The sequence below is a fragment of the Podarcis pityusensis genome (assembly GCF_964106645.2).
Source record: "Podarcis pityusensis genome assembly, chromosome: 8".
In the NCBI taxonomy this organism is placed as follows: Eukaryota; Metazoa; Chordata; class Lepidosauria; order Squamata; family Lacertidae; genus Podarcis; species Podarcis pityusensis.
In genome coordinates this window covers 47861678-47884110 of record NC_138033.1, presented here as the reverse complement: position 1 = coordinate 47884110, position 22433 = coordinate 47861678, and the positions used below count along the sequence as shown (strand labels likewise).

The following is a 22433-nucleotide window of genomic DNA, read 5'->3' as shown; positions in this document are numbered from 1 at the left end:
GCAGCCCGCCCGCCCGCCGGACTCTCCTCCGCGCCTCGCCGCTGACCGGCGGCCAGCCCAGCCCGGGCAGCTCCTTCTTCTCCTCGGGGGCCGCCTCTCTCTCCTGCCTGCTTGCGATCGGTCAGAAACACCTGCGAGGGCGAGGGACACAAAGTTTGCCGGGGGGGCCCCGATCCAGGCGGGGGGCTGGCCGGGCCAGCCCCATGCAAAGCAGCCCAGGCGGGGCGGCGGAAAAGTTGCCACTTACGCGGCTGGCGGCGGCGTCCTCCCTCCTTCCTCCTCTTCTTCTTCGTCTCCCCCTCCTGCTGCTGCTCCGGCGAGGCGGTTAATCCCGGGAGAAGGCGGCGGCGGCGGGGCTACAGATCCCATGAAGGCTGCAGGATCGGCGCGCTCCGAGGAGGAGCCCGGGGTGGCGGTGACGGGACGAGGCGGCGACCGGAGCAGGAGCGACGGGGGCCACAGCCAGGCGGGAGCCGCTTCCACTTGCGTCGCCGGCGCTGCTGCTGCTGCTGCTGCCGCCGCCGCCGCTGCCCAGCAGCAGCAGCAGCATCGTTCTCGGGAGCGGGCGGGCGCCCCCCGGAGCGAGCGAGCGAGCAGAGGAAGGAAGAAGCGGGGCGGGCGAGCGAGCGAGCGAGCGGGGGGCCCGGACAGGCGAGCGGTCGAGAGCCGGGCTGGCGGGGCGGCCGGAGCAGGAAGCGCCCGCGCTCAGATCTGCTGATTGGGGAGAAAAAAAACTCTTTGGATCTTTATTCTGCTAATTAGTTTCCTGCAAAAAATGGCTGATTAGTGCAGTGCGCATGTGCCTCATTACCCAGGCACGACGGGAAGGGCTAATTAGCCACCTTCTGGATCAATAAGATTCAGCCCAGGCGGCGGCGGGGGAGGGAGCGCGCGAGCGAAGCAGGGAAAGGGGGGGGGGGTGGCGGCGGCGGCGGCGAGGAAGAGAGAGGGGGAGGAGGCGCGGGAGGGAGCGAGCAAGTGAGGAGGGAGATAGGAGGGGGGCCGGCGGGGCAGCCAGGAGGGCCAGAGGGAGGAGAAAAGGAGGAAGCTCTCCCAAACCGGGAGGGGGGAAGGCGGAGAGAGGGAACGGGGACCAGTCCGGGCCGCTACCCCCCCCCCCGCATTCCATCGGGCTCCTCGGCCGCAGGGCCGCCTCCTCGTCCCCTCCCCCGCGGTGGGACGGGGCTGCGGCGGCGGCGGCGGGAAGTTGCCGAGAAAGTTGCTGCTCGGCGGGAGGAGCCCAACTTGGCCGCGGCCCCGATCCTCTGCCCCCGAGTTGGCCGGCTTTGCTCGTCTCGGGCTTCGGGTGTGCCGTCGCCGCAGGAGGAAGCAGCTGCATTCCTGCGTTCCCCACCAAAGGTCGCTTCTTCGCGGCCCCCGTAACGGCTGCGCCGTTTCCTCGTGCCCCGCTGAGTCGCTTCGGCCAGCCGCCGGGTTTGGAGCCTTTGGAGGAAGCTTCCTCCCCGCCTCACCACCCAAGTTCTTTCCCCCCGGAATGGCCGAAGAAGTCCGGCAAAGGCGGCTGGCGTGGAAGTACGGGAGCCGCTGGAGCGGAGATCTTCTGCCCTCCGCCGCGCTTTGATTCCCTTTTCGGAAGGGCGCCGTTCTGCCTCCCCTTCCAGCTTCCTGCATTTCTGCTGGGGTGGCGAGGCCGGCTCTGGACATGTTTGTTTGCTCAAAGACAACCGGTAAACGGGGACTGCTGAATTGGGACAGGCACGCATCCTTCAGCGGCTTTTTCCTTTGGGGTTGGGAGGCTTTTTAGAACGTGTCGCAGCGAATGCACCGAACGAGCGGAGCTTTCTCGGTATTTTAGATGCTAGCTAACAGATTAAAACTGTACGTATTTAATTCGAGACATTCTGCAACCACTATTCGTGTGTATGTAATAACAAGCATGCATAATGGTGAATGTATCCGTAGGAGGCGTGCGGAGGTGCCGTGTCTGCCTTGCAGATATTTATGTGACCGCTTTCGGGTACTTGGTACTTTTGTTTTCTCTTTGTTTTAGTTTGAGGGCAAAATGGTTTTTTTAAAAAAATAATTAATTTTTCTAGAAATGAGAGTGCTGGACGCTCCTGGGTGCATTTTTTCAGTTTGTCAACTACAGTTTGTGCCCCTCATCCCTGGGGAAGGAAATCCAAATTGATGATCAATCTGTGTAGCAGGAATGCCTCCTACTACTCTTGGCATTTGAGCTCTGCAGAAAAGCGACAGGGATGGGGGCCAAACCAAAGTGCTTGGGTTTCTACTAAGGCAGCAAGAGAACATCTGGGGAGGTGTAGGGTGTTTAATCTTGCTGCAAATAGTGTCTTATCCAGAGATCATGGGCAGCTCTTCCATCCCCAGTTTGTCTGTATGTGCCTCAGCCCAGCTAGCTGGCTTGTGTACTGCAGTCCTTCCATCTCCTTTCACATGTGGATTCTATCAGTAAACATGCCAAAGCACATCTGTCTGTACAATTAATACGATGATCCAAGCATCATTCTTTAATTGGCTTTCTCAGCTGTTCGCCCCCCCCCCCTGCAGTCTTGTTCTGCTCTGATTTCCAGATCTAAGTTGCCCTAAATAGAAGGCTGCTTTTACCACTAAGGAAGGAAAAAGGGTTAATATGCAGTAGCAGAAGAGTGGTGTGCTCTGGGGCATTTTTAGCTGCCTCTGGAAAAGGTGTAGGGGAGATAATCAAAACCTGGCTAACTATGGGCTTAAGCTTTGGCAGGTGCCAGAAGTAGAGGTGGAAGAACAGCTCTGACTTCGAGGCAGGATGGAAGAAATTGGAAGCTTTCTTCTTCCTAACGCAGAAGAGAACAAAATTGCCCAAAATGATGTGGGCTCACTAGTATCTCAGAGATCAAATAGAGGTGCTTGATACACCTTGTGAACTGCTGTATTTTTTTTGAAGTTTTTGCCAGATGGGTATTAAATTAAAAAATACTCTTATTAATAGAGAAATGTTTGTGGGTGAGCAGACAGCTCACTATAACTGCTGTGAACAACTGAACACATACATTCAGAGAAAATGTGGCGTTAACACTGGAAAAAGGCACATTGTAAGACCCCCCCCAAAATTAAATATTTGCCTAAAGAAAAATAAAAGAAATGACAAACTTTTCTTTTGTGAAATGGCTACATAGGTAGGAGCACCTTGTGAAAACCAGCAAGTTTATTTAGCTTTTTTTGTCTCTTAAGACAAAAGTGCTGGAAATAGAAAAGGTGAGGTGGGGATTCTTGCTGTAAGGCATTTGGTCTGCCAAGCACCGATTTGGCTGAATATAGTCCCCCTCTGTAAACTGAAGTAGGAGATCCATAAAAGTCCCAAACATGGATGAGACTGACTCTTCACTCTAAACTGAGTTATACAAAGAGATCAAACGGTAAAAATTGAAGTAACTTGTGGAATAAAAGCTATTGGAGATGCTGCAATGTTGTGGTATTTTCAGAAGTAGAACTGCCCCCCCCCCCGCATCTGAATTAAACTGGGGAGAAGTACACTTAAGCCAGAGGTTACAGGATTGAAAGTTCCATTGGCTCAACTTGCCTGTTGCCTTGAGCCATGGTAAAGTTATACTGCCTTGGGGTCAATGGACTTGAGCTTCTTTTCTAAGATGTAACCTTCCTTGCTGGAAGACACCTCAGGGTATGTACAGTAATTTTGTTGTTGTTGCTTGAAAATGTAGCAAAGGAGCGAGAATGCAGCTTGCAAAAGTAAACACATCTAATGCTGTGAAAATGTGGGTCAACTTAGATGTATAGCCACTAAGCTAGCAATATATTACTTCTGTATAAAGTTCCTAACAGTTGCTGCTAAACAAGTGTTAGGCATGGTACTAGTAAACTATTTGAAGGTACCGTATTTATCAGAATTCCCATTCTCTCTGCTCCTTTGCAATGGATATGTGCAATCAACACATAATACCAGGAGTATGCAGCCTTCTCAGCATTTCTTTTCCTAATTTAGCTGCACAGTCTATAAATGCTTTGATTGTACTTTGATTTGGAAATTTTCTTGTTTGAACAAAATCAACTCCACAGCACAGGGGAGGAAAAGGAAATGGCTGCTGTTAAATAAGTAGAGCTGATGTATTAATGTGAGGGCTTCACAGATCAGAAACTCTTGAGGGCTGCTTCCCTCTACATGGCAAGTCAAAGCAGCCTCTGGGGCTGAGATGCAGAAATGCCACTGGGATCTTAAGAAGAGAGCCAGAGAGATGGACTGTTGCAAAGCTCCTCAAACCAGAAGGCTGATTTATATCAGCAAGTGTGTTATTGCTTAAAGGGTTGTGACTCGGGATCTGCCTTTTTGTACAGAAAGACAGCAGAAGACCTGTTTACATTTCTTCTCGAGAGAAGTTTTCTCTAGCCTCTTCAAACAGACTTTTTTCTTCATGAACACCCTATCCTCCCCCCCCCCCCGCACATAGTATCGTAGTCAATAAGAATGGGTGGCTACCAGTGAATTAAGTTACGCCTCACCTTTCTATATCATACTGTACAGAGGCAGCAATCGGGTATTGTTTCTAGTCGAATATTCCTGTTATACTAACATTTGTTACTAACAGACCTTGTATGACAGCCGACAATACAATGGAACTATTTTATATTTAATGTGACATTTTTAATTGTTGGAGAAAAAACTTTAATCAGTATAAACATTTGCTAAATTCTTTCTTATTCAAAGTCTTTGCTTATACACAGCTTCAGTTGGTACTGTCTGATTATTATATTGATGTCAACTTAAAATTTATCCCAATAAGCACAGTTACTAAGAGTTTGCACTGTTTAAGGAAAATTAAGTAAATATGAATTTAAATTAAAACCTAGGATTGAATTATAGGCTGAAGGTGCAGTCACCCTTCCCCAGTACCATCCATATAACTTGATTTGGTAAACCTATCAAATGATATTTTAAAAGAGTCCATCTCGTGCCTAAAGCTACCTTCAAAACCATAGCCTCACACACAAGACATCCTATAAATCTTTAAAGGAGTTAGATCCCTGGGTATATTTGCCTGCCTGCCTGTCCTTGTATGTAACTGGGAAATACCTGGCTTATTGCTTTTCTGCATGAAAACCTGAACCATTAAAAAAAATTACACATATGTATTGCTATGGGGAAGCTCTTAATAGCTACTCATTTCATTACCTGACATGCAGATACCTAGCTGCACAAAATCATGCATCCTAGCTTTTCATAGATGCAATACTGCAGGTACCTTGCTCATGATCATATATGTTCATCTCTCTCTGGAGCCTTATTTCTAAAGCTCAAATCAAATGAGGCCAAGAATTGCTTTAATATAGTCTTGCTAAATAGACAACCCATTGGACAAACATTAAACTTGGAGAATATTTATTTATTGTAGTATGAGGAAGTGTATGTGCAAGTCTTCTTGTCTGCAAACAGAACCCCTTATTTTTCAGGGGGATGAGTAATAATGTTTACAAAAGTGGCTTACAGAGACCCAGATTCTCCAACAATTCCTCCGATCAACTGAAACCTGGATTGCAGTGGCATCTTCTCAGCTTTTTGGATGCCAAAGCCAAGAATTCTGCAGGTGCCAAGCTTTGAGATGCCCCCCCTACCCACACCAGTTTTATGAAAGTCTGTGTCAGTACTGGACAGCTTCCTGTCTGTCTTTGAATGATTTTGCGCGCATGTGTGTGTGTGTTGCTACTTTTTCACCAGGTGCCTTAACTGAAAGGCAAGCCTAACTGGTCTGTACTCCGGTACTATGGTCTGGACAGTGCTGAACCTAGCTTTCCTTTTGTCTTGGCTGTTAAAGAAGTAGTACTACCTATTTCCTTCTCTCCCAACCAAAGCTGTTCTGCAGTTTTCTAGTGGAACAGCTAGAGATTTTGGAATGGTGGACTAATGATCACTAGTCTGAATATTTTTTCCCATATCTCTATGAAGTCTCAATCCTGCAAACGCCATACACACACTAGCCCTTATAGAGCTAAAAGGTGTGAGTCCAGAGATACCCCTGTTACCTGGCATAGTATGCTCTTGCTGCCAGGCTGAGATAATGGTGAAAGAAGAAGGTAAGAGGTCCTCTCAAAAAAGCAAAAAGTCTGAAGTCTTTAACCGTTCCTCCTCTCCTAAAAGAGAGCCAATGCTGCAGGAAAACATTTGCTCATCGTGCTGCTTAAGCCAGCACACTTGAATGATATTCTTCCTGGAAGTGCTTACTGCTAGCTGGAGCTGTGCTGTGTGTTCACTGTATCCTATCAGTATCCACCAATCCATTGCGAGTGCCTTCAGAGCTGTCTGTTAAGATAGTTCAAAAGCCTGCTTTTCCCAATAGGGGTTGGAGAGTGTGTGTACAAGTGCTTTCTGGGATAGCCTGGCATTGCTGTTCTAGTTTCTTCAAAGACAGTAAGAAATAAAATATTTTGTTGTTGTTTCTTGCTGCCCATTTGTTCAAGAGGCAAATACTGCTCTTCCAAGTTTCTGGCTAAAAAAAATCCTATGCTAGTGTGTCTCCCTACAGAAGGCAGAACCAGGAGCACCACCCCATCTTTCCTTTACCGCCAAATTGTAGATCTGTATTAATTTGTCTTGACATAGATTTGAGACATCAGAATCCTGAGTGCATTTCTTAATTAAAATATGAATAATGGCAATTGAAGGTGCCACAATGTGAAAGAGTCAACTAAGCTTCAGTCCACTGAGGGTAAATTAGAGGTATACATGACAGCTCTAAGGCAGATAGGGGGCTGGAATGGAATGCACCTCTGTAAACTATTACTGGGCTAAGTTCAAGGTGTTGGTTTTGGTATATAAAGTCCTTTATAGCATGGGACCAGGATACCTGAAATATTATACCCTGTATATACCCAATCACTGTGCTCTGTGGGTGAGGACCTCCTGCAGACCCCAGCTTATGGGATGCCTTCCCCAGAGAGGTTTGCCTGGCACCAACACTCCATGATTTTTTAGTTGTAGGTGAAGAAGCCCTTCCTGTTGTCACAGGACTTTTAATGACAATCTATCAGGTGCTCTAATTTTTCCACCAAGCTCTCTTTTGCTGTGTTTGATGCCATGTTTAAATTGTTTTGGCTACTGTGTTTTGTTGGTTTTAGTTTTTTTGTTGTTGTTTTTGTTTAGCTTCCTGCTTTGTAAATTTTCTTTATTAAATATTAAAAGTGTTATTTTATTGTAAATTCTATTTTGGTATTTTATTGTCTATGTAAACTACATATGAAATGAAAAGCACATATAATGGGTGTTCCATAAATAAATAAATATTTTTTTTAAAAAAAAATATTTAAATCTCCTTACCATAGAAGCAGAAGTTAGTAATAGCCTCCAATTTTCTATGGACATTGCACTAACCTCCTTTGCATCACTAGACATCTGCATATTTATTATTTTAAAATTTTATTTAGGACATATACTGAATTTCTCATTCAAAAGCCAATGTGGGCATTTGTAGGTCCTATTCTCTTCAACAGACTGTTATGTTCAAATTAGACCGCAATCCTAATGTGGGAGTTATCAAGGTAGCTTAACGCCCTTATCTGAGCTTGAGCCATCAGCATAAGTGAGACTGGAGGAACAAATGATGTTTCCATCTGTTTCCTGGTTGTTTTTAATTGTGTCCAATGGAAGGGGAAATGGTGGGTTGGTGGGAGTTTAGACATACTCTGAAGCATGTTTAAATCTCCCAATTTGAGGGTATGGTAGGGGAGTGGGAGGGTTTAGAATTCTCTAGATCTCAGCCACTTCCCAGAAATCCTCCCCTTTAAAAACTCTTATGACATCAAGTGGGCTAGAGCTTCAGAGGAGCCATCAGCACTGGAGAGGAAGGCTCTGACATCAAAGGGCCTCCCAAGAATCAGAACTGCACACTTTTCGTTATTAGGTGAATTTTATGCAGGTTTATGCAGTGGGGTCCTGCAGTTCTGCAACCTGACTGTCCCTCAGTTGTTATATTCCTCCTATACATTACAGGCATGTTACATGAAGGATGAGATCTTCACACTTTTCACTGCCTGATCCTATGACAAGCACCTACTCTGAGCAGCTGCATGTGTTGCTGGTCCTCTAGGCCTGGGTCTTCTGCCTGTGGTTGACAGGAAAGGCTGGATGACTCGGCAGCCAGCATCAGGGTAGTGGTGAGACAACAATGACATCTTGTCTAACTGGACTTGCAGGGTAAGAGGGCCATCAGGTTTTCACACTAAGCATCAAGAGAGGAGCACTCACAGAAGCGAGCTACTAAGCTTCAGCCACACTTGTTTTCATTCTGCAAAGTAGAATCTGTCTGCTTGGAGTGTTCATAATGGGATAGCAACACACAGGCATCAGGATCTGCTGCATGGGATGTTTATTCCTCTTGTTTGAATGGTGATAAGAAAAAGTGCCCAGAGGGGGCAGGGAAAGCAAATGCTTTTGGCTCCCAGTCACACTGGAAAAAAGGGGATGGAATGGTAAAGGGAACCCTGGTGTTGTCCTTAAGTCGCTCAGTGGAGAGAGAGGAACAATCTACTTGAAACTCTGATTGAATCTTTCTGAACAGTGAGGTCTCCCAGCTGAGTCTGCATGAGTAAGCGTCTGCCAGAATCACAGGATTGGCTGAGCTTTATGTGAAGGCTTTGCTGAAAGGCTTGTTAAGGAAGCACTGCTGACCAGGCCACCCACTTGCATCACGCTTCAGAAACGAAATGTGCTGCAGCTGGGGAGTCACACGCTGGTGGCTTCCGGCAACAGAGGGATAAAATAACCAACTCTTTCCCACCCTTGGGGCCTGTGCCTCAGAGAATCTCCTGCACTTCCACCCAGCAGCTAGAGCCAATCTAGCAAGGAAAATGAAAGCACTTTCTGCTGCAGGCTGTGTGAAGTGGGTTGGAGGGACAGGTCAGTTACATCAACTTTCCCAAAAATAAAAAATGCAATTATTTATTAATTTATGAATGGCCTTTGGCAAGTGTCAAGGTAATTTGCAAACAAAAACAGCTAAATATAATTGCAATTTAAAAACAGCATAAAATGAACATCTAGGGCAGAGGTTTTTTTTCATCCAGTGGATGTTAGCCTCATATTGCTTTTGTTATGTATCCTGTGGTGTGGAGTTTGAGCCTGGCAGTGTCTAAGATGCTGCAAGATTCTTCACATGCAAAGGTTCTGTGCTTTCCACTGAAATCCAAGGAAGCACAGGAAACACATTTGGTTTACTAGCACACTCTCTCCCATTAACCTGGTCCTCTACTAGTTCACAATACTGTACTGGACTACCTGGTACAGCAAGCCACCTCTCCATGATGTACCCAATAGCACTGGTGACTTAAGCTGCAGTCCTTTACTCACTTGAATACTGTAAATGCTGTTGAATTCAACAGGGCTTACTTCTAAGTAGAATTACACTATAAATACTTTGAAAATACTGAGGTGACAGTAAAATGACGAAATGAAGAAGTGGGTGCTTGCTGGGGCCTCTAGCGTAAGGTGCATTAACAATTGTGGCTCTGGGGACCTGGAATCGTCCTGTTCTGAAGTTGTATTAACAAGCACCTTTATCTCAAAATGCTCTGAGTTTCAGGAAAAGTGCTTTTAGCAGCCCTCCAAGCTCTTGAGTTCCCTGGCTTGAAAGTATCTCCTCTTTTCCCTCAGCCTCCTCCTTGGGGAAAACTGCTAAGAGTGTTTAGTTACAAGTATGGACCTACCCAGCAACACACTTACTCCCTCCCTTCATCTTTCCTAGCAAAGAATTAAAATGCAAATCAGAATTGACGGGCCACATTTAAAAGAGAGGAGTCTTCATATCTGATTTTTTGTTTACTTGGGCTTTTAAGTTTGCATGTGAATTGGGACCCCTACAAACTGGAGTTTTCTTGCTGGTGTATTCTGCAACATGTCATCCAAGCAATAATAGTGTATTAGTGATGGATATATACTAGACCATCTGCACATAATTCTACTTTATTTGTAGAATGCTTCCCCAATGTTACTGTGTTATTGCCATCTGGAGGGGAACTCTTGCAACATAGTTCACACTATGTCCTTTCCAAATATATAGGAGGGGAGTTATTGGGTTTTTTGTTCTTGTTTTTATTATGTATTTTGTGTTCTCATTTTGTATTTTTATGTTGTGAACCACCTTGTGATCTTCAAATGCAGGGTGATATACAAATTTGATTATTATTATTATTAATAATAATAATAATATAGCACAACAAAAGCAGGTCATAAAACCCCTGGAACATTTGTGGTATGAAAAGGTACTGGATTTCAGTAGGAAGCCATAGGACATGCACCTATTCCAAACAAAGCAGTATGATCACCCTGAACCATTTGAAGGTGCAAACAGTATTGAAAGCCAGGTTGCATGTAACAGCCCCAATATTATTATGGATGCACAATTTAAAACATGTGTATATCACCTCCTCCTTGCAGATTGCTCTTCTTGCTCCCCACGTCTGCACATACAAATTCCTGCTGACCAAGATCATTGTCCATAAGGCTTTCCTGCACTAAGTTATTAGTGTGGCTGCCCCTCAGTATTGACTATCTGCATGTGCAAAAGGATAAATCACTTCAGGTCTCAAAGGCTTCCTTTATCACACAAGCCATTCCTTGCGCAATAAAGAAAATCCTATACCTCATCTCTTGCACACAGTGATGCACATCTTCTTTCAGCATGATACATCTGTTGTGGGCTTGTTGGATTTCTACAGTATTCAGATGGTAATACTTTGTACCTGAGGTGAAATGGGGCCCTTCTCCAGAACAAGAGCATTTTCACTGTTGATGTGACTGTTCCCTGCAGGCAGTCCAGGGGGACTTCTAGACCCCAGAGGAAGTGAGGGAAATCCTAGCAGGTCCAGAATATGGAAGGAACCACCCATGCAGGTACCTTAGTTTTTCAAAGGGTCATTTATCCTGGGAACCATGTGGCAAGGTTTAGAGCTAGCACTGGAAGCTTTCCCTGGGCACTTGGGCCCACAGCCAAAACATGCAGCTTAAAGGAAATGTAAAAGACACAAGAACCTAAAACTGTTTATTTTAACTCTCAGAAAGGCAGGGAGATGCTGGTGCCTCTGGATACTGCTGGCAGCCTAAGAAGTCAGATTCTTGGGGGCAAGGTTATAGCAGCTCATTAGAGTGCCTAATAAAACTGTCTACAGATGTTCACTGCCCATCCTGATACTCTTTGAAAGAATAGGACCTGAGTAGGTCCCAGATAAACCTGAATAGCATTTCATCACTCATGCAGCATTCCTTAGAACTGCACTAACAGAATCACCATGATTACAGGGCCCAGCAAGCATCCTGCTATGTGCTGACTGAATGCCACCTGCAAATATTGGTAGAAAGATGGTGGAATGTTGGTGGTCATTAGTCATTACATCCAATATCAGTGGGGCTTGTGAAACCCATCTTGCACACACACTGCCAACATGAAGAGGTACATCTTGTCTTCGTGCTCCATACATCTACCCCAAAAGCAATATAGCTAGGACTACAACTTCCTATCACTGCTGAGATACCCACAAGGAAACATATAATGCAATCAATGTTAATCCTGAAGGCAGTACATTGGTTGGTATGGAAAGAAGAGGCAGACAACACTAGAAAGGGTAGGAGGTTTCAAGAGGGACAAACAAGGTTATATGGTGAGAGATAATTCAACTGTTTTACACCCATTTATCTCCATCATTAAAGTACAACCTAGGCTTATATGGGTGGGCTCTATATGAAACAGAGCTGAGCCAGCTGAAAGCAAAAGGTGGCAGATCCCTAGAGGAAAACCAGCAGGAACTAGGGTGTATACAGTTTAAGACAAATCTGCCCTAAAAGGATAATGAGGGTGAAATTATTTATGATTGCTCAAATGTGGAGAGGCACCCTATAGGTGTTTATAGGCTAATATAATAAGTTTCTGAGCCATGGTGAGTGAGCTGGAGTGCTTGGTCTTAGAGGAGAGCAGAAATACAGTGAGCATAATGGAAGTCTGGTGGAAGGGAGAAAACCAGTGGGACATGGTTATCTTCAAATACAAATTCTATAGGAAGGACAGAAAGGGTGTGCTGAAGGTAGTGTTGCTCTCTATGTCAAAGAGGTCATATGAATTCAGCACACTAGAAATCCCAAAAGGGATGGACTCCTCCACAAAATCACTGTGGATGGTAATACCAGGCTTCAAAAGTAGTTTAGTACTGAGGATGTACTACTGTGCCCCCAATAAAAATGCCTAGGATTAACTTGAGGTGGAGCATGACACCAATGAGAAAGCCAAAAGAGGAAGTGCTGTAGTAATGGGTGGCTTCTATTATCTTCACATAGATTACCGGTAGATGCATGACTGTTCGAGTAACTACAAAGAAGGAAAATTTCTAGATACCCCAAAATACTGTGTCCTAGAATAGTTGGTCATGGAATCAGCCAGCCAGCCAGTGACTCTGGTCTTAATCCTAAGTGGCACCCAGGACTTGATGTGAGATGCAAGTGGTATTGAATTGGTTTGGAACACTGATTATAATACTATCAAATTCAACAAACAGTGGTACCTCTGGTTACAAACTTAATTCGTTCCGGAGGTCCGTTCTTAACCTGAAACCGTTCTTAACCTGAGGTACAACTTTAGCTAATGGGGCCTCCCGCTGCCGCTGCACAATTTCTGGTCTCATCCTGAGGTAAAGTTCTTAACCTGAGGTACTGCTTCCAGGTTAGCGGAGTCTGTAATCCAAAGTGTTTATAACCCAAGGTGTTTGTAACCCGAGGTACCATTGTATGTTTAAATGGAAAACTGCTGAGAAAATCCAACACCATCACATTTGACTTCAAAAGAGGTGCATCTGAAAAATGAGGTGACTGGTAGAAAGGAATTTGAAAGAGAAAGTCAAATGGATTAAATATCTCCAAAATATCTGGAGGTTATTCTCAATAATAGAAGCTCAGCTAGAATGTATAATACATTCAGGAAAGGTAACACTAAGGCCAAGAGGATGCCAGCTTGGTTAATGAGCCAAATCAAGAAAGCTCTTAGAGATAAGATTGCTTCCTTCAGAAAATGGAAACCTTGTCCAAATGGGGAAACATACAAACCCCTTTTCATCCAACTAGTTCTCACCAATCCCTGCCTAGTTGTTATGCTCTTCCAAAATCAAATCAGAGACAGTAGGTATTTTCCCACTCACAAATCTGGCAATCATTAGTAGTAACACTACCTAAGTTATTGGGGATGGAAGACAGGGCAGAAGGGGAGACAAAGTGCAAGTATGGCCCCATCTCATCACCTGATGTCTCTGTCCACTACCATAGCACCCTCTGCTGATAACACCAAGTCATACAAGGTGATTAAAACATATCCCCAAGCTGGGTGAATGGGCATTAAATGGCAAGTGTGTTTCAATGTAAGCAAGTGTAAAATGATAGAAATTGGGGTAAGAAAAATCCTACTTTCATATATACTATTCTGGTCTTAACTGACACTGACAACAAATCGTAATGTCGTGATGAATAGCTGAATGACAATGTATGCAGCAGCCATGAAACAGACAAATTAAGAAAGGAATCAAAATAAAACTGTCAATATCTACGGTGCAGCAACTCTTGAAATACTGTGTACAGTTCTGGACACTGTGCCTCAATGATGTTGCAGAGCTGCAAACAGCAAGAAAATGATCAGTGGCTTGGAGCAATTCTTATTTGAGGAAAGGTTACAATATCTAAGGCTTTTTACTTTAGAAGAAAGGTAAGTAATAGGGGGCATAATCGATGTGTAAAATTAGGAATGGATTTCTTATAAGATTAGAACGCAGGGCCACCCAATGAAGCTGAAGATTCAAGATGCACAAAAGAAAGGGCATCTTCACACACTGAGTATTGTGGGCCCAATTTTATGGAACTTCCAACAGAGGGTGGATGGGTCCCTTTCCTGTTGAGTATGTGACACCTAATGAAGACTTTTTGTTCCATTGGGTATTTTAACTGAATTCTGATTTTATCGCTTTAATTGATTTTTATTTTCACTGCATTGATTTATTTGTGTAAGCCTGGAGACTTATCATAATTAAGCTGTATATCAATTGTGAAAAATAAAATTATGGAATTTGTAATGACAAGATGTGGTGATGTTCACCAACACAGATGGCTTAAAAGCAGGGTTAGACAAATGCATGGAGAATTAAGCTATCAGTGGCTGTAAGTCATGATGGCTTTTTTACCTCCAGTATCAGAGCCAGTATGCCTCTAAACACCAGTTGCTGGGGACCACAAGTGGGGCTGGGGGTGGGAATGCTATTGTGTTCATGTCCTACTTGTGGATTTCCCATAGGGATTTGTCCTCATGGCTATATTGTTGCCTATGGGAAGTTCACAAGCAGGACATAAGCGCAATAGCATTCTCTCACTTGTGATCCCCAGCAACTGATGTTCAGAGGCACACTTTGATATAGATAGCATATAGCCATCATGATTAGTAAAAAGATCTAGCACTATGGTCCCATCTTCATTTTAATGACTTGTTATCGACAAAGAGACAGAGTGGCAATCCTCCCTAACTGTGAAAATGACAGAGTTCATGTTTCAGTCTGTTCTACCCTAACACCTCTTCTGAAGATTTTTTATGAATTTAATTGTGGGAGGGGTGGATAAATGTGAAATGGTGGCTCACGGTATTATGAGAGTTACTGCTTTAGAAAATTTGATGATTTATTTACTTATGTATTAGTAATTGTATTTTACTGATTTGTTAGGTGTTGTTAAGGATTATGTTATTTTGTGGATTTCTCTCTCTCTCTACCTGTTGTAAACCATCTTTTGACTCATGGAAAGGGTGGTATAAATAACTAACAATATGTATGAAAATGTTATACCGTCCTTCTATTAAAATGACAATGGTGGTGGATGGGATACAATACATTAAAAACTCAGCAGGAAAAAATGAAAATTGCACCATGTGCTTCCTACCTGTTGGTGTCTCTTGCACTTCCTTTCTAGGCTCTTCTTTTCATGCGTCTTTGAGATCCAGATGGTAGTAAGGAGGCCCAGAGTCACCAAGTGGGCATGAACAGTTTGATTCTGCAGATTAATTGACTCTTTGGTGAATTTCTGTATGAATTTTTTCAGACCAATCCCTTTACTGTTTCATAGCATCTTTTGGTTCTGGTAAAGTCTAATAAATCAAAGATGAAGAAATAATTTCTGCATCTGATTGTCCAGCTGATGGATGAAGCACAGAGTCTGCGATTGAACTCCTCTCCAGGTAGGTCCTTGGTAAGGACTCTTCCATCCTAAAATAAGAGAAGACTACATTGGCTCCTTGAGATGGGAACTAAACACAGCTCATAAGTTTTTTACAATCCAGCTCCCTACCTACAGTATATGTTTCAACGCACTGAGAATATAATATACTGCCATTCCATGACCCCTACTACCATATAACTTTATTTCTAATGTGTCTTAGATTATCCAGGGATGGATATATGTATAATACTTGAGACCAGTGCATTCCCTGTGAAAAAATATTTCTCTGAAAGGACATACAATGGGAGCCAGCTAGTGCAGCACCCAGGAAGAAGATATTGATGGGGTTTAACAGCATGCAGAATATGGAAAGGAGAGTCTAAAAGTCAATAGAGTATGTTTTGTGCTCCAGCACTGTAGGAAGGAAGCAGTTGTAGGCAAGAACCTCAGTAATCTGAAAGCATTGCACAATTTGCAAAATCTGAATTAAGGGACCAATGATTCAGAATTTTATTCCATTTTATGAAATACTGAATAAAAGGTAAGTTTTGGTGCCATAAGTGGTAAGTGTCTGATTCTTCCAGTTAGGATGCATGCAAAAAAATCCCTGCTAATGTTATTAGCAGAGCCACTCATCTCCTTACCAGGTTGTGGCCCAGATAAGCCACCCTTTTGCGCCTCCTGGAGCCCCTCAGCCTAGTTTATAGCCCTTCTGCTACTTCTTACTTGAGACATCCAATAACTGTCTCCTCTTATTTGCAGTTTTATCAATAAGGACTCAGCTATGGACAGGCTCCAACTTGAAAAATACAGCCCAACTGTCCCTGGAAGAGCATCTGAGGACTGCTCAGCTTTTAAGGTCTCATTGCATAAAAGCTGAAGTGAGTTCTTACCCTTCTAATCTTTGTCCCCTATTCCAGCACTGCAGGGATGGTCCACACTGGCTTGTGGGCATAGTTCAGGCTGGGTTAATTAAGCATATTGAGCCAATAACCTTCCATGTTAGGATAGTGATATTCATAATTTAATGTATTGCTGCTGAAACATTAGCCTGTCAACAAATGGCACCATGCCACAGAAGTCTTAGTGCTGACCACCTTTCAGTAAAATGAGTGTATTGTTAAAGCAGGCATAAATCATTTATGGTTATGGCTCTATTGTCAAACTGTACATGCAAATAAGCAGTAACTTGGGTAATTTATTTTGCCTTTTGGAGATTATTTTCATGATTTTATTATCCCATTTTATGATTCATAGGCACTGGCCAAATGCCATTTTGTGCCTTTTCAGTGCTTTGCTGCTATTCTGTTAGTCGTCTTCAAAACAAGAGGGAATCTGGCATCAGCACTGTCACAGTCCCCCCAGCTTCCAGCACGGTTGGTGGAAATCCAAGCATCTTATTGTGGATACACCATTCCATTCAAAATACAGGAAAACAATTGACAAGGCTTTATTGGAAAGGATGGTGAATGGAAGAAGTTTTAGATTGGAAACCTCTTTGGCTAGAGACCTGTCAAACCTGTTCTTTGTACAGTCCTATGTTTATGATATTTAAACACAAATAGCAACATAGATGGGGTGTTCTACAAGCTTTCAGCCCACCAGCTGATGAATGGATTCATGTATAGACCAGGAATGAAACCTCAATTGGCTTTTGGAGCACTCTGGCAATTAGCTGCAAGATTGCTGATGTTTTTTCTTCTTCTTCTTTTTTTTTTATTAATCCTGCTCTTCAGCCAAAAAAGGATCTGGAGCAGCTAATGGAACACATGAGGGAATGCACAGGATTCAGAATATGAAAATAAGCAACAGCAGCACTAAGCAGGCATCACAGCATCCAGGAAGGGGAACCTGCAGCTGATCATTTTCAGCAGAGGTTGAAGATTGTGGTAAATCTGTACATAGGGTAGAAGACTTGAAATGTTCTGTGTCCTGATGCTTACATAGCATCTGAAGTCACCCTTGTAAAATATTGTGGTACTTTGCTTGTCATTTATTTATTTTGTTTATTTAAACAATTTATATACCACTTAATCACAGTAATCTCAAGTGGTATACAGGAAACCAAATACAATAAGACTAAAATGAGTTAAAACAATAAAATCAGAATTTAATTTAAAATAGTCTTATTAAAATTTAATTTAAAAAGTATTCAGTAAACACTGGGAGCTCAACAGGAAGGGGGCCTGTGTGACCTCAACTGAAAGGAAGTTTCATAAAATTAGGCCCACTATACTGAATGGGCAGCTCCTTGTGGATACAATCTGTGCATCTGAGCCATGGGGGACCACCAACAGTGACTACCCCAAATACTTCAGTAATCAAACAGGAATATGAAGAATCAGGCAATCCCTGAGGTATCCTGGATCCAAGCTGTTATGGGCCTTGTAAATAAGAACAATGAACCTGGCTGGGTAGCATACAGGCACCAGAGTTATGTGTTGGCAATAGTCTGTCCCAATCAACAGTCTAACTGCAGCATTTTGCATAAGCTAGAGCCTCCAGACCAGGTCCAAGGGTAGCCCCACATAGAGCACATAGTAATAACAGAGTCCTGAGTGAATCATAGCAGTCAGACTATTCCTGTCCAAGAATGGTTATAGTTGGCATACCAGCCATAGCTAGTAAAAGGCGCTCCTAGTCACTGAGGCTACCTTGATCCTCCAGCAACAAGGATGGATTCAGGATAATTCCCCAACTCTGAACATGTTCTTTCAGAGGGAGTGCAAACCTATATAGAACAGGCAACTGGCCTATCTCCTAGACATGGGGACCACCAATCCTCCATCCTTCTGTCTTCCCAGGGTTCAAGCTCAGCTTACTGGATCTCAACTCCACAACTGTGCTCAGACAATGGTCCAGATTTTGCACAGTATTTCTTGACTCAGATGTTATGGAGAAGTAGAGCTGTGTGTCATCTTTGTACTGATGACACTTTGCCTCCCAACTCCAAAAGAGTGCACCCTGTGGCTTCATATAGATGTTGAACCAAAATTTGAAATAGATGATAGACAGATGATAGAAAGAAAGAACCGCATTGAGAACAAGATTGCACACAGTGGTACACTGTAGTGCAAAGACCATTAAACCAAAAAAGCTATCTTCTAATGCTACTCATTGGAAACACCTTGTAGGTAGCAGTAGAACAACAGTAGAAAAATGCCCCTGATACCCAACCCACAGAGCCAGTCCATAAGGATACCATGGGTAGTGGTATCAAAGCAGACAAGAGATTAGGCAGAAGCAGAGAGACACTTCTTCTGTCCCACTCTCGATTCAGGTCATTTAACAGGGCAACCAAGACTGAGTCAGTCCCAAAACTGCACCTGAATCCAGACTGAAACAGATCTAGATAATTCATATCCTCCAGGAACTCCTGCAACTGCACAGCCAGCATTCTTGTCACCACCTTCCCCAAAAAGGGGTATTTGCAACCAGGAAGTAGTAGTTATATACCATGGAATCTGGGGTGAGCTTCTTCAGGAGTGGACACACTACCACCAGTTTAAAGGCAGTAGGCATCACACTGTGTTGTAAAGAATGTGTTCACCATACCCTGGAAACATCCAGCCAACCTCACTCCCCACGGCTAGCTTTCACCAGCCAAGATGGGCAGGGGTCAAGAGAGCAAGAAGCCAGTTGCAGCATTATAAGAGTCATGTCCACATCATCATAAACTGAAATTGATCCCTCAGAGCATAGGAAGGCACTGCATTGGACACCTCAGCTGGAACACCAATGACAGTGGCATTGAAGGCACTATGGAGCTAAGTTACTTTATCCTCAAAGTGTAGTGCAAATTGATCACAGCATGCTGCTGAGTGCTCCAGAGGCCCATCCACTACTTCTGGTACAACTAGCCTATAGAACACCTGAAACAACTCTGCTGGATGGTTCTCTGAGGATACAATGGAGGTAGAAAAGTAATTCTTCTTTACCACCTTTACTGCTGCTTGGTAGGCAGAGTTATGTGACCTAACAAGCATTCGGTCATCTTTGGACTGAGTTTTCCACCACCTGTGTACTTGGGAAAGGGTGGTGAAATTGGGTGCATAATGTCATTGGAAATAAAAAGTTTGTCCTTATCTGCCACCATGAGCTTCTTTGTAGCATTCTCAGGGTATCTACTCACTTGGAAACCTCTCAGCTTAGGAGGTACTAGACTGATGAAGTCGGAATGAACTTCCATCTACTCACTAACGTGCATCTGATTAACTTATATGAACTATTAGATGCATGATCCTAACGTATTTTCCATAAGCTGCTGATTCCATCAATATCAGTATAATAAATATCATTCACTTTAAACAGTTATTGTATTCTTGTGTTGGATAACTCATATATTGTATTAATCTCTTCTGTTATGCTGATTTTTAAAAAACGCTACTTTGCAAACCTCTTGCAATAATTCCATGGCCCCTCAAGGCGTCCACAGCTCACTGGCTGGAAACCACTGAACTAAAGAATACAGATATTAGTGGTGTTGCCAGAAGATTCCCCAAACCACTGGATAAAGTTCATATCCACTGCTGAGGAGGTTCAGGGTGACTATCCAATTTGAGGATCAGTGAGATCTAAGCACACAGCCATTCAGGATATGGTTCAGCATTATAATTACCTCATCACCTCTTCCCAAGCTATTGAATTAAGCCTAATCTTTCTGGGCAGGGCAGGACTGTTTCATTTTACCAATAAGAAGGGACAGTTATTCACTGCAAGTCGAAGAGAGAATGAAAGGAACAAGAAAAGCAAATTATATAAGCTCACTGTGAGTACAATAAATTTTAGAAATTAGGACTGTTTCACACAGGCAAACATTGGTTTGTCACTTAGGCTACAAACATAACAGGGAGCTGCAGCCAATCCTGATTAATGTACCTGTTATGGTACACATGCTTGTCACAGTAACTTTTTGTATCATTATGTGGTACACTTAAAGCATCTTAGATGCACACTTAAGAAATGTCACCTGTGTTGTAGCTCTTGCACAAGTTGTCACATTGATCATCATGCGCTATAAAGATCAACATTCCCAAAATTATTTTTTGACCTATTGCTCAATAATACAGCTTATGCAATTCAAAATGTTTCTGGTGATGATCCACTGAACCTTGACTGAACATAGAAAAGGCTTAGAGCCAAAGCCAGGGTTGTTCACTTTAAAACTGCTCTTGTGGTCTGGAGAGTGTCTCAGGCAGCAGGTGCCAGGAGACTCTATGCCAAAGACTCTGGAGAGCCACTGCCACCCACAGGAGACAGTCCTGGGCTAGACAGATAACATCATATACTGCATTGGATTTCAAGGCAGAAGAAAGGTGGGGTAAAAATGAAAGAATGACTACATTTTGTGCTGCACAGCCAAAAGCAGGAGCAACCATTACTCTCTTAGCTACAGCTACAAGAGAGTTAAAGCTGAGGTTTCTAAATTGCTCTCTTGAGGTCTTATTACTTGTTGATTAGCTCCTTTTGGGGACTGCATCAAACCTTCTACAATAATAAACACTCCCTTCATTGGGAATTCTGTAACAACCTCAACTGCCCTGCAGCCCTCTGTCCTCGCCTGGAAAAGGCAGCGACATATGTGAGAATTGCTTCCCCTTTTGGGTTGTGAGTTCTGGAAGTGGGTGGACATATTGATCTGTGGAATATTTAACAAGCTTATTGAGAGCAGATATACAAGTGTCAGGTTTGTATACTTTCATATTTAACTTCTCAATCCTAAAAGTCTAAGCAGAAACAAAAGTGTACCTGTGGGAAAGCATTTAAGGTAGCTTGGTCCTTGGCTGCTGTCAAAAACAAGCTGCTCTTTGACAAACTAAGTTCCGCACTTGTGTGATGCTGGTCTTGAGCAGCATCACCCCTCTGCTCTAGTTAGTTAGTGTTAAAGTGCCAATTACAAGGACAAGAAGCAACTCTGGAGAATACTGTGGATGTGGGTCAGAAAAGATGAGCAGAACTGGTAGGAGGTCCTACCCTGAAGATTTCTAAATAAAATTTGGCCTTCAGCTTGGCAAAAGCCAAAGCCATGCCATTGAAAACTAATTGTTTTGCCGAGATGATTTATGCCATTATTTGGATTACACTTACAATTCTAAAAGAAAGGGGAAGGAAATACAGAATCTCAAGCACAGGGGACATTGTTCTCCGTTTCTGATATCTGTGTTTCTCTCCAAAACAGGGCATGGGGCCTCCCTAAAATCCTCTGTAATGAATTAGCCTGAAGTTATCTCAAGTCATTGCCTCAAAAGAGCCAGCTACCTGTTGGAAGAGAGGTCTGATCGATGCGAACTAAAGCAGCCGTGCGTGAGCTGTTACACAGTGGTTAGTATTGATCAGAGCTAAAGGCTGCCGATAGGAATGTAGAGGGAACTGACAGGCGGAGAAGAGGAAAGGAGGAAACTGCCTTCGCTGGTGGCAGTCATACAGAGGAAAGCCGATAAAAAGTCAATTCCACTTAAGTTAATAGCTGCTAACTAAATATTTTGGGGGGCAGAGCCTTCCCTCTGTTCCGGAAGTGAGACATCAAGCAAGAGCTGGGCATCGACAGATGAGATCACAGAAAGAGTTGTGATGGCCAGTTGAGCAGAATGAGAAAGACGTAGGCTCCACACAATCTGCTAAGCAAAACCTTGCTGTTGCGTATATCAGAGGGAAGAAGCTGAAAGGTAGCAAACAGCATGGGACCAGGGGCATCTGCAGGATTTTTTCTGGGATGGAAGGCACAAAGTAAAGATTCCAGAGTAATAAATATGTGCACAGACACACACACACACACACACACACACACACACACACACAGCGAGAGAGCTGATCTACCTTTTCTTAAAGTTCTGGCGATTGAGCAATGGTGAGACCCAAACAGACCTGACCTCTGAGAAACAAGCATTCAAGCATTCAAGGTGTGGTTCAAGTGAGGAGGAAGCTCACTAAGCAGAGATGAAACTTGCATATCCCAGGGGCAGTGGAAGAAGCAAATGAGGCACTGTGGAAGGAGTATAATTTGGCCACAAAGAGTAGCACAGATATTGCTGCACAGTTCTAACATTTAACTTGCAAGCCTGTAAAAGTAAAATTTTGCTACAGAACATCAGGGATAAAACCAGGAATCAAACTGTGTTTTGTATAGAATGTATATAATTTACACATTATATACACATTTAAGCATTCATCATCACATTTTCTCTCCCTTCTTCCCCATTGGGAACCGATCTTCTTACATGCACTGGAAAATGAAAATGGACAT

At 43.4% G+C, this 22433-nt stretch overlaps 1 protein-coding gene across 17 annotated transcripts in view; it reads right to left on the bottom strand.

The window, feature by feature from the left end:
* Window positions 1-22433, bottom strand: part of ZFHX3 (zinc finger homeobox 3) — a 350144-nt gene that overhangs the window by 178247 nt on the left and 149464 nt on the right. For 12 of the 17 annotated variants that reach the window (XM_081018497.1, XM_081018496.1, XM_081018494.1 and 9 more), the window contains one exon: window positions 14915-15237. The exons of 1 other annotated variant lie outside the window; for it this stretch is intronic. The gene's annotated coding sequence lies outside the window, so the exon portion shown is untranslated. Of the gene's footprint in view, window positions 1-247; window positions 7149-14914; window positions 15254-22433 lie in introns of those variants that run through there. 4 more of the 17 variants (XM_081018485.1, XM_081018487.1, XM_081018483.1 and 1 more) reach the window with 3 other exon arrangements.